We start from the raw sequence: 12,997 nt of genomic DNA on the forward strand, positions 1-12,997 counted from the left end.
TGAGGATGAAAATGTATTTCTCTACAGATAAAAACTTCTGAAGTGCTAGGAATACTTAAACGTAATTCATGTTTTGCAAATACATTTTACCATCTATTATTTATTATTGTTTACTTCAGTAATTTTACTTCACTAATGCTTTACTTCAATAGAGCAAAACAAAATTCATATCTGATATTATTTATAAATGAATCAGAGATAACATAGTAAAGAAAAAGAATTGCTTAGAAAATCTTATGTAAATTATAAACAAGATCTTTTTCATATATGGTATGAAAATGGCTAGACTCAGAGTAAGAATAAAACAGTCAAAATTTCAGACTAAGACAGTCCATGCTTAACACTGAAATTAAGTCATTTTGTATGGAGTTAATCTCAGCTAATTTGAAAAGCCTGAAGCATAAACTTCTGCATCTTAAATTATTTCTTTAGACTTGTAGAGAAAATAGCATGTAATAGCATCCAGCACCAATAGAAAAGTTATAAACAGGACAAAATCATGGTTAGAAATACTGGAATGTCTGTGTAATGCTTGAAGAATCCTAAATAGACAACAGTGTTACAAGTCTACAGAATTAGTAATGGCATGCATTAAAAAAAATACATAGGCTTTATTTGAATCTTATGCCATTATTTCTCATAATAACAAGGAAACATCGGTGATATTATCCTAAAACAATTTTTAAGCCATCAAAAAGGAAATGCTTTTCAGTATGTGCAGCATTACATCATACTTGCATACATTATACAGGATACTGAAGGGACCAGAAAGAAATTGCAAACTGGATAAAAAAATAATGATGGAAGCAAAGTCCAACCCAGGTAATCTAACATAAACAAACAGTGTAGTGTCCATACTAGGAACCATGGAGGGAAAACATGTATACTTGCTTTGTTCTTATATTTCAATGATCTGGTCTAGGCTATTGTAAGAGCCAGGAATTAAATGGATTTCTAGTTTTAATTTCTACTTTGCTGCTTAAATTCCTATGTAAACTCAGTTCCATTCCATTTCTCATTGAAAAAAAAAAAAAAAAAAAGAAGTGATTTTAGTAAGCAGGTAATTTGGCATTTTATGCAAACAGACACCAAATAGGCCCCTAGGAATATCTTCAGCTAATTTTCTTGATTTAATTCATAGGATTAATGTATATTCACCAGTCTCTCTCTCTGCTACATAATCAAATCAGTGAAGCTGAAGTGGTATATATCTAATTCCATATTCTGTAGCTTGATGAAGCAGGTGCTGCATTACTTGAATATAATTTGGTTACTTAATAACCCATGATATCTAAAAGAATCTGAAGTGGATCACTGAATTGAAGTCTAGTATCATATTTCACTTGCTTGATCCCTTGCAGGGACCACTTTTTCCCCAGATCCATTGCAGTTTTTTTCCTACATTTAAGCAAAGGACAGGCTGCTAAGTGACAATTCTTTTTCAACAGCATTGAGCAACATTTTTTAATGTCTTGACACACTTTTCTGTAGTTTGGTTCATATTTATGGAATTCAAAACATCCTTTATCTTAATTAGGCCATAAAGTGGGCTGCAAATGTAGTATTACCACGTTGGGTTTTTTCCCTGAGCATACAGCATGATAGCATACACATTACAGGCTGGTGCCAAAATATAAAACCACAGCAAATCCCACAGCTGCATATAAAATGTGACAGCATTAGTACAGAGAAAAAATGTCAGAATACTCTTTTCAAACACAAATAACATCTCATTTTCAAAGCTCTGTGTTTTTCTCAGTACATTGCTTGTTACTGATGTCAGCAGGAGGTCTGCAAACAGACTGAGAATATAATAAATGAATCAAAACATGTTTTAAACTGAGGCTGGGAATAATTTTGCCCAGAGGATTACTTCTACTGACCATCATCTGCCTGAAAACTAATAAAGAACTCTCCTTCCTATAAACATGATTTACAACATGACTAGAGTTAAAAAGGAAAAACAGATACTGTTGGGTGATGGAAGCCTTTGCTAAACAACAAATTACACTGATGCTATAGGACTTCTTTTATAATAACTTAAAGGTTCACTTTAAAAGCACCTTGATGTTTGACTTCTGCAAACAACCATAATAACTTTTTTCCATTGCCTATTATTATTCTGTACTTACCACAGCAGCCATGAATTTCACTGAGGAAGAACAGAATTGTTCGCAGAGAATAACCTGCCCTTGTTAATGGATTTACCCTCATCAAGGTTAGATATGAATGAATTCAGAAGAGTGAGCTAAAAGGCTGCACTTTCTGTTGTAACAGTGAAATATTGAGATAATCTATTTATCACTTCACTTATAGACATTATTTTCTCCCTTTATGTAAGAAAAAAAAAGTTTATGCCCTTGAAACACTGTCTTAACCTAACTTCAGAAAAATCAGCACTTAACAGACATGAATTCTTTGAGGAACATGTTTCCTTTCCATCACAGAGATGCCAGCAATTAAATAGTTGGAGGTTATTTCTACATTATGACCTCTTTGTTATTCTTGCTGTGGTAACAACCACATTATGTTGAATTGAACCCACATTATGGTGCCTAAGCTGAGCTGTTTAAACATTTTAAAATCGTTGAATATTAAGCTGAACAACTAAGAACTCACTTAGTTAACACAGCAATTTTATCTGCAGAGAAAGTTTCTAATTAATACTGTATTGATACTACACTGTACTAAAAGCATATTTCCTCAGTGTCTGCCTGTTGTCAGTATGTTAGTTGTATGGAAACTGATTAGTTTTGGCACTGCATTAGGAAAAGATAAACCTAAGACTGATAGTGCTATCTGCAGTGGTACTTAGAACAATTGTGCTCATTTTGTCCTAATAAGCTTGGATAAACCACCTTTATTAGTATGAAGTCTTAAAATAATATAATTTCCTCTGATTCTAAAATACAACATGAAAATGGAAAAAGTAGTATTCAGACTGTACAAGAGCCTGTATGCATGTAGCATACAGGGGAGCACATCAAAATTTCTATGGAAATTCTGTTTGGATCTCAAGGAAAGGAAAATTCCAAATAAGGATGTGATCCTACTGGTGTGTGCTGGTTTTGGCTGGGGTAGAGTTAATTCTCTTCACTGTGGCTGGTATTAGACTGTGTTTTGGACTTGTGCTGAACACAGGATTGACAAAATAGACACGTTTTTGAAACCCTGAGAAACAGCACTGCAGAACCAAAAAATCTAAATCTTTAAAACTTTAGAAAAAGTTAGACTTCCTAACTTGTCAGTTTTCTACTTGGAAGTAATAACCATAGAATCATAGAACTAAAGGCTATTTAGACTGACAAAGACCTCTAAGATCATTGACCCCAACCATTAAGTCACTATACACCACTAAACCACATCCCCACGTGTCAGATTCACATGCATTTTGAACAATTCCAGACATGTAATAAAACAAAGGGACAGAACAAAAATGCAAGGATGTTCCTACACCTGTATCATAGCCCCAAAATTCAGTATAGCCACTGCCACTAACAAGCTGTAGACCTTGTATCAGCTCTGCAAGGCCTCAGCTCAAGAATAATTTCTCAGGATTTGTCTGAATTTATCTCCCCTGCCTAAAACTCCTCCTGGAGTTTTGGTTCAGCTTGTTTAGCTGCAACAAATTTTCTAATGATCAGGTGACTATTGACTAATTTGTTGCAGTTTTGCTTATACCGCTTATATTTGCTTATATTTGCATAATCTTGTGGTGTAATCAGTTTTTACATACACATTAAAAAGTGAATATTCTGTTTTTCAGTTTCAATAGGATGAAATATTAGTGATTTGCAAATAATAATGAGGTATACAGGACTGTAGTCATGGGATAATAAAAACAGACTGAAAAAGCCTAGCAAAGGTCAAAAAAACCCCAAATGACTGTCAAAAAGGTTTTAAGGTGATCAAAGAGGAAAAAAACAAGCAATATACTAGCACAAAATAAAATATGTAATAAATAGAGACACAAAGTGAAAATCAATAAAGAATAAAGAAAAAAAAGTTAGAAAATGTGTTAAATTATTGGGAATTGAGAAAGAAGAGATCAATGACATCACAATTCTCCTAATGAAGAACTGAGGGTGCCAGTAACTGATGAAAGCACCCTTTCCATGTCTTTTTGAAGAGGATGGGTACTGCCAATCTTGGGACCCAAAGGGGCAGCATAACAACTGAGATAAAAACAGATACTCAAAAGTACTTGTGTGACATTTTTAATCTGTTTTGATGAGACTTGTGCATTAATTTGATAATTTGGAGTGCAAAGGGTACTATCATTCTCTGAACTAATCCTATTTACAGTCAGTAAAACACTGTAAAGTGGTGTGATTTTAATGCAGCTGTGACTCGGTGGCCGCATATAATGGAATTTTCCTGGTTTGCTCACAACAAAGTTTTGATTGTAACATTATGTTATTTTTAATTTTCTGAGCCTACATAAGTTCTCATTAAGGCTTCACAGTTAAGAAAAGCTATCTTTCTTTTACTCAGTTTATATTTCTTTTCATGCTTTTCTGAAACCAAAATGGTGATTTTGATGAAATGTTAATATTCATTTCACCATTTCTTCCATTTAAAAAACCTCCAAAACAATCAAAATTAGAAAATTAAATGGACTGTTTCATGATTTCCTCAAAATGTATTTTGACTTAGGGGGATTGTGATAGAAATTTTAGTTATTTCAATAAAACCATGAAATATACATTAAGCACTTACATATTTGAAACAAGAGATGTAATAATCACATTGCAAAGTGCAAAATGAGAAATCTTGGAATATTTAGATCAGTCACAGATGATAATAATAGTAATAGTAAGAAAATAATAAAGCACAGCAGTAAATCTTAACATTGAGTCAACATGAAAATCCTCTCTGAGGGTGTACAAGAAAAAATACTTGGATGTGAATATACTTATGAAGAAGATTATCTTGTTTCATCATATTTCAACCTAGCAAATAGTCAACACTCCTGTCTTCCAGTCTCATTAATAAATGTTTAAATTGTGCAAATCCCCTAAAATACCACTGAAAGAGAACAGTAACAGCTACTCAGCAAACTAGAACTAAACTGCCAGTGCCAGACTACCTGTGTACTTGAGAAATTCATTCACCAGTGACAAAACTACAATTTAAAAGGCCAGTTTCTGGTTTTGTAGTCACTTTTGCTTTAGGTTTTTATATTCTAGTAATACTGCACAGGCCTCTCAAATGTCATGGCCAATGATTAACATGCAAACACAAAGTCTAACATTTTCTCAAACCAAAGAAGATAAAGTAATAGAAACAATCACAGTGTTTCAAATTATGTTTTCCATTCTCTGATGTAAGATATTCTTATATTTTTTCCTTCACGTGCGGGTTAGCTAAGCTTTGTACATAGCCTTTCACATGGCTCTATGGAACATCAGCCATAGTGCCATGGGAATATATATTAGCTATATACAAAATTTCCTTCTGAAATTTTCTTTTGGGGGTGGTCAGGAGTAATCCTGGAGCAGCAGAGGTCTATTCAGACTATATTTTGCTGACTGGATACTTGCCAGTTCTGAAAGAGGCTCTCAAAGGTGCCAATACATGGAAGATGAAAAATCTTCTAATATGGAAAAACCCTGAGTGATTTAAAGATGGCCCCATTCAAGCAAGAGTTTCAATAAATTTTTCCTGACCTAGTAGTTCATTGCCCCATAACCCATATTCCATCAGCCAAACAGCTGCAGTTTGATGATACTGATATTTTAAAAGACTGAGAATGCAAATTTGCATGGATTAAAAGGTGTAAAGGGACCAGGCTAATGAAAAAGGTGAGAAAAAGTTCAAGAGTATTTCAGCCCTCAAAATCAAAAGAAATCCTTAAGATAGAAATTCTAATGCAACTACTCAGTGTTTCACCTATAACCCTAACAAAAATATAAAGCCTGGAACATCTATCTGTGTCAAATTAGACTGCATGTTTTTAAGAAAGGTTGTGGCACTGAGTTTTGATATTAGATGGTAGCTGTAAAATGGTCTCACAGAGAATTGTCCCAGTAAATTAATCTCACAAAAAAATCCATACTTTAATAGAAAGGAAACATGATTGCTATTACATTTCATCTTTTGTACATGGTTGAACCTTGAAACAAGTACTATCAAGTGCAGTAGTAGGAAAAGAGCTCAATAAAAATAAAATCCTGTGGATTACAGTAAAATCCCAGAGAAACCACTTCCTCTAGTAGAAATATCTGTGATAATGAATAGTGACAAAAGAAACAAATATTCTTCCCCTGTCTCTTTTATGAAACCAAAAATAACACAAATATTAGAATCAATACATTATGTTGTAAATAAACTGATGCCAGAATGATGTTCTTTAACTTATATTGGCTCACTGAAGGTTGATGTAACAAGGTGCCAATTAGCCCAAGAAGACAAAAAGTGATAGATTCCTTTCTAATACATAGCAAAGTGCCAGCATATTCATTGTTCTTTCTTCTTGTAACTGAAGAAATCACATCTAATGGAGCCACACAGATCTAGTGACAGAGAAAAGAATGCAGCCCATTAATTTTGCTACTAAGTGTTCCATTACAGTTCCATTAGTTTGATAGCTGAAACAGCAGCTCCAGACACAGATAAAACATCCCATATGTGTTTTCTTTCACTGAGCTAGTATATAATCAGTAAAAGTCTGTATTAGTTATCAAATTTAGAAGTGCTCATTTAGGTAGAAAATATATTTTTAAAAACTGAAAATATATAAATGATTATTTAATTTCAAGAAAGTTCTAAACAGTGAAAATATACACTTAAAAATTATGCACATATCACATATTTGCAGAGACAAAATCACAAAAAATCATGTAAAAGAAATGCATTTTAAATGGTTGATTCCCAGAATGAATAAAATTCCCAGAATAAATAAAACTTTTGCACAGAATGGCTGTGTGACATTATAATAACAATTGTGATTGCACCCATCCAACACGGTTTTGCAATTTAAGCTATTCATATAAGAAGAGTTGAGCACTGCATTGTAATGACAACTCAGGTTATTGATTGTATTGAAAAAACGTACTAAATATCACAATAACTGGATTGCATTCTCATTTTTCTATCATGTCTACATGATTATATAAACCTTCAGTTACCAAAGAGGAAAAGGAAGGAAAAGGTCAGTGAAAATAGAATATATTTCACATATGAGATTTCTTTACAGTTAAATGTGCAGAAAAAGACTAGCTAACACTGAACCATAATTGAAATTCAAAAAAGCAGTGCAGATTTAAAGGAATTCAGTATAAAGCAGTGCATTGCTTGTTCATCTTTTGAAGAAATCAGCTGTCAATGCCATTGCCTAAATTAAATACGGTAAAAGGCATCGTACAAAAATTCCATGAACTGAATTCTATTTCAATACCTTTTCTTGGAATTGTTGTGGATATATTATTGAAAAGGCCACTATAGCTAATTAACTTCTGTCCCTCACAGAGTTTTCTGTGTTTTCTGTTTATTTTTATATTTTTATTTTTAAAATTGAGGTTAGCATATATCCCAGCACTACTACTTTTTTCTCTTCATTAAGTATAGCAGTCTTAACAAAGACTCTTTCTTGTTTATGATTTACAGAGCCATTATGCTAAATATGTCTATAAAAGGATTTATAAACCAATCTATTATTTATTTTAGATTTCTACCAATAAAAATAGTAAAATAATTTGCTTATTGCACAATATGCAGAGTATTGCATGCTGCATCTGCATAAAAATCATTTAATAGTTAAAAGCTTTTAATATTTCACTGGATGATGCACAAAGTTCCTTACTAAATAGGATTGTTACTAAGTCATGTAACTCAGCAGAAAAATAAAATGTACTGGCAGGTCTCATGAAAGAGACACACATTAAAAAGGCATAATACATTTGCAATTCATTATTTTAAGAATTGATAAAAATAGTGGTAGGAAAAAAAGAATTATTAAAAAAATATTATCTTCACCTAGAAAGTATTAGTTAATTCCAAAATCTATGCATATTAATTATGTAGGAATATATAAAATACTTCAACATGAATTCCTGTCCAGCAATATATTGTACCAGTGCCACCAGTCAGAACAATGTCAGGCTTAGGGATATTTTTCAGCTTACAACACTGATATTGACTATGTTTATTGCCTTTCTTCACTGGACAATTAGGACACTAAATAGAACTACTGTACATGACAAATTAAGTTGATTTCTAGTTTGGTGCCATTGCATGTCATTAATTCAATTTCAGCCTGAAGCTTTGGCAAACACAGTGGTACAGAGAACTAAAAAGAAGGGAAGGAGTCCAACTGTAGGAGGAAGCAGTAGGCTTTAATTTCTGTAAGCACTCAAATTCTTCTTCAAGATAAGTGATGTGAAAATGCCCCACATGCTACTTGCAGCTAATTTCTATTCTTCATATATTTCCTATGAGCTCAGAAAAGTATCTGATCTCATGGTCAAAAATCAGAGTAATTTATGAACTTAGAGAAGCACCAAAACTAAAGAATATCATGGAGAACATCTCATTCCACTGATGTCTTTTCTGTCTGTAGGAGCAGCACTAGCCTGAACTCTAGTTCCATCAGTGAGCACTGTGATGGGACAGCATTGGGAATATTTGGGAAAGTTCATTATTTTAAATTTTTATTGGCAGATGTGTTACAGTAATTATTAAATGCTGAGGGAAGAAAAAAAAAAAAAATGCCAGCAGTAGCCAGAAAAGTTAATTTAAGGTAATCAGTGAAAAATTATCTCTTAATTAAAACAAAATGGTACAAGACCTTATGATATTACAACTGTTACTGGGCATAGCAAGCCTTTTCTAAACCTAAATTGTTCAGAGATTTTCAGCAACAATAGCTTGTATGTACAGCAAACACATCTATCAGCTGGCTCAGAGTTTCTGTGCTTTTTATTACATCTTTTAGATTTAGTCTGATACAAATGAATTTGTTGCAATACGTTTCATAAAATAATTTTTATTTTCTCTCACCTTAAAAAGACAACTGTTCAATAGACTATTCCACTTAACTAAATATTTCAAAATATCCTACTGTGAGGCTTGCCCACATTTTCTCTCAAAATGGCGACAGAAACAGTTTGACTTACAGAAAACATGCTGTTGGCAATATGAGCTATGAAAAACAATGGGGAGTAAATATTCAATGAGCATTAGGATATCAAAATGTCATTAAATAGCTGCATGATATGTTATTAAAATTATAAAAGACTTTTTAATAGAGCTCTTCGTGTGAGGATGGCTAGAGCTTATCTAAATGGGTAAATTTCATCAAGATAATTCTATATACGTAATCTCCCCAAGTCAATTTACTGGAAAAAACTCTACAGAAATACTTCAAATATATATAAATATTTTTCTCTTCCTTAAAGCTATAATAATAGCTATGAATTTAAGAATAGTAAATACTTTCTACCTTTTCTTTATCTGATTTATTCTATATTTTGCTAAAATTGTGGAGAAGAAGATTAAATTTACTAAACCCAGCCTTCATTTAACTTGGAAAAAAAAATCTCAAAAACATTAATATTTTTTCTTATTCATTATTACTATTATTCAGCATTCTGTGTTTATATAATACTGTGACATTTGTCAAAATAGAAGGCTTCTTTGTATAGTTTAAATCATACAGCTATCCTTTCACTTCGTAACAGAATTTATGATTAAATAATTGACACTATACTTATGAATATATTTTCTCCAGTCTTTATAACTAATCCTCTTCAACTTATTTTTTCTTTACTTCACTCCTGATTAGCTTACGATAATGGCATAAGAGGTTTCACAGAGAAAAAAGTTTCCCAATAATATATCAGAAATATAACAAGATATGCATCCTTACCAAGATAGAACCATTATCAAATATTGTTGCTGTTCTTTCTCTCAATCCTGAGTCTACAAGGACTGCACATTTTACATGTGAGATGATATTTAGTCTCCCACAGAAAAGCCCACAGTGAGGGAACAGCAGTGTTCATGGAGAAGCCAATTTTATGGAGCAGTGACATCAAGTCCCCAGCCTGGCTTGTGCAGCAGCAGCCCCAGCAGCCCCAGCCAGAGGAGGGGCAGTCACTCCCTTCAGTTATGGGCACATCAGAAACACAAAGAACAAGAGGAGCCCACATATGGTTCCCTGACCATTACATTCAAAGTTCAGCTAATTGGCCCAAAGAGAGGTGCTGCCTTCTGCCATTTGAGATGCACCAGGAAACCTCTGCTGGCCACTGCGCCTCCTCATTCAGAAGAGCAGAGGCTTCTTCAAGCCTGTGCTATCTTCAAAGTCCAGTGTTTCACAAGGCACATAAAATTTGTGGAAGATTCACTAGGACATAGGAAAAGCAGCTTTGTAGACAACTAGAGCTCTCCCACATCTTCAAGACCTTTTTTACTCTTCTTGGCACACACTCACCAATTGTGTTTTTCTGTTTTACCCTTGATCTCTAGCCTTCTTTGGCATGTCCTTGCAAAACAAGGCAGGATACCAAACCAAATAACTTAGTCACAGGCTGCATAATTTCAAAATTACAAACAAGGTACCTTCATCTTTACCCAAATACAGTAACCAGTTGTGGCTGGAGTGGCCACCAAAGCCACTCTATCACTCCCTTCTTTAGCTGGACAGAGGAAAGAAAATGTAACAAGAGGCTCGTGGTTTTGAGAAAGGACAAGGAGATTCCACAACCAGCTGTTGTCATGAGCAAAACAGACTTGACTAGAGGAAATTAAATGAATTTATTTCAAGTCAAATCAGGGAAGGGAATAGAGAAATTAAAAAAAAAATTAAAAAAAAAAAACAATTGAAAAGCACCTTTCCCTCACCCCTCCCTTCTCTACTGGTTCAGCTTCACTCCCAAATTCTCTCTTCCCTCCCCCTACAGCACTGCAGGACTGGGAATGGGCCACGGTCAGTTCATCACACATTGTCTCTGCTGATCCTTCCTGCCCAGGGGGAAAACTCACACTCTTACCCTGCTTCAATGTGCATCCCTCCCATGGAAACAATCCTCCATGAACTTCTCAATGTGAGACAGCTCCCTTTTGGAGCTGACTGGCACTGGCTCTGCTGGACATAGGGGAAGCTTCTAGCAGACACAGCTTCTCACAGAAGCCACAGAGTCCTGTCCCCAACCCCAGTCACAGCAAAACCTGGCCACACAAACCAAATCCACAGCTTTACCATTAAGATTTACATTTATCTCAAGGAGAAACTAAAACTAAGCTCTACATGATAAGCAAGAAAGTAGTGAGGACTAATGAATTCAGCTCACTGCATATATAATAAAATATTCTCTCATAGTCATAATCAAGCCATAGTTCAGCAAAGCATGTGCTGAACTTTAAATATTCAAATAATACACTTGAGCACATTATTAAAATTAAGTAAAATAAAATAAAATGAATAAATTTCCAGGGAGCTGATGATCTAGATTTATTAACTCTTTAAATGACTCAATTTTTCAGGTTATATGTAGCTATTAAGCTACTTTAGCAAGATATAATCACACAGGACTGCCAGGTCATCAGTACAGGAAAAGGATTAGCACATTTAAGCTTTGAAAGATATGCATGTTAAAACTTAACACCACTAAAACTAATTTTTTACATGAAGCTCTTTCACTTTCAGTAAGAAAATCAATGTGATTAAAATTCCTTTTAAGTACTTACCTTTATAACAAAATCACATATAAAATATGCTACAAGTCCAATGCTTATTTTGCATCTCAGTGTTTTGGGGGACAAAAATCACATTTTTGTATCAGCAGCAGACTGTGTAGTTATCACCACTGCTACAATGCCTGAAGATCCAAGTCTCCCAAATTAGCTGAGGAGACAGCAGCAGTGAAATTGCAGACAGCACAATCTGATACATTTTCATCAGTCTACTGTGGAGAAAATATATTCCTGTATGTTTACTGAGCTGGGATTTTTTGCTTCAGGATCTTAAGATTCAAAGCAGATAAAAAAATGCTCCATATTTTAATGAGACCATTATTAATCATTCATCTTCTTATTTGCTGGAGTACTGAATTTCCATCAGCTACAGGTAAAGGCAATGTGAAGATGGCTATTACATTTGCTTTGCAATGGATTCTGGCAGCCTCCCCACAGCATCTTTGTTCTCCCATGACTGCACAGCTTAAGCAACCCAGTCTGAGCTTGGTAAGGACTCTATATTCTTATTTCCAAAACATTTTGTGCATTTTCTTGTTCAATGAATCTAATGCATATTTTTCTGGAACAGGAAAACAACCACACCTACAAAAGGAACCAAAAAAAAGGCTCCCATGTTTGCTTTACTCCAACCTTCTCACAGTGGCCTGTTTTCATGCTGTCTGGAGCCATACAATGGCAGAAGTGAATCAGAAGCTTCCTTGACCTCAGAAGTCTGGTGGTATGCACCATTATCCCATTTGAAGAGAGAATTGGTCTTAAACTGGAGTCAGCCACACTGTGTGCTTGTAGACTGGAGGATGGTCCTAAGATGAGTGAAATACATTGGTCAAAATCATGATTCTGTAAATGCAGGAAGAAGATGAAAATTACTAGCTAATGATAAGGTAAAGTGCTGTTCATATCAAATGTGGACAAATGCAGGGCCAGATTATTAAGAGAGCTGGACTTAATTATAAAAAAAAAAAAAAAAAAAAAAAAGGAATATGTAAATAGCATCTACAGCCTTTTAACAGGAGTTTAGAGATGCTTGAACAGCCCACATCCTGAAATTAGAACACTTCCTTCCCAAACAGAAATTATGTAAAATCGATATCAGCTGCAACTGGAAAACATTCCCAGTTAATATTAACACATTAAATAAGAAACCCAAGAGCTTCAAACTTATACTGAACAAGATTAGCCTTGAGCATCCATGGCAACAGCAGAGTCCAATGCAGCACCTGCTGTGTTCTGCAGCAAGGCAGCTTTCTCTTCAACCTCAAAATACTACCTTATATAATTTTTCTTCATAGTCTCT

At 34.2% G+C, this 12,997-nt stretch overlaps 1 protein-coding gene across 2 annotated transcripts in view; it reads right to left on the minus strand.

Annotated features, from left to right (window-relative positions):
• IMMP2L (inner mitochondrial membrane peptidase subunit 2) overlaps nt 1-12,997 on the minus strand; it is a 402,416-nt gene that overhangs the window by 1,051 nt on the left and 388,368 nt on the right. The gene's annotated exons all lie outside the window — the stretch shown is intronic.

Source organism: Erithacus rubecula (assembly GCF_903797595.1).
Source record: "Erithacus rubecula genome assembly, chromosome: 4".
Lineage (NCBI taxonomy): Eukaryota > Metazoa > Chordata > Aves > Passeriformes > Muscicapidae > Erithacus > Erithacus rubecula.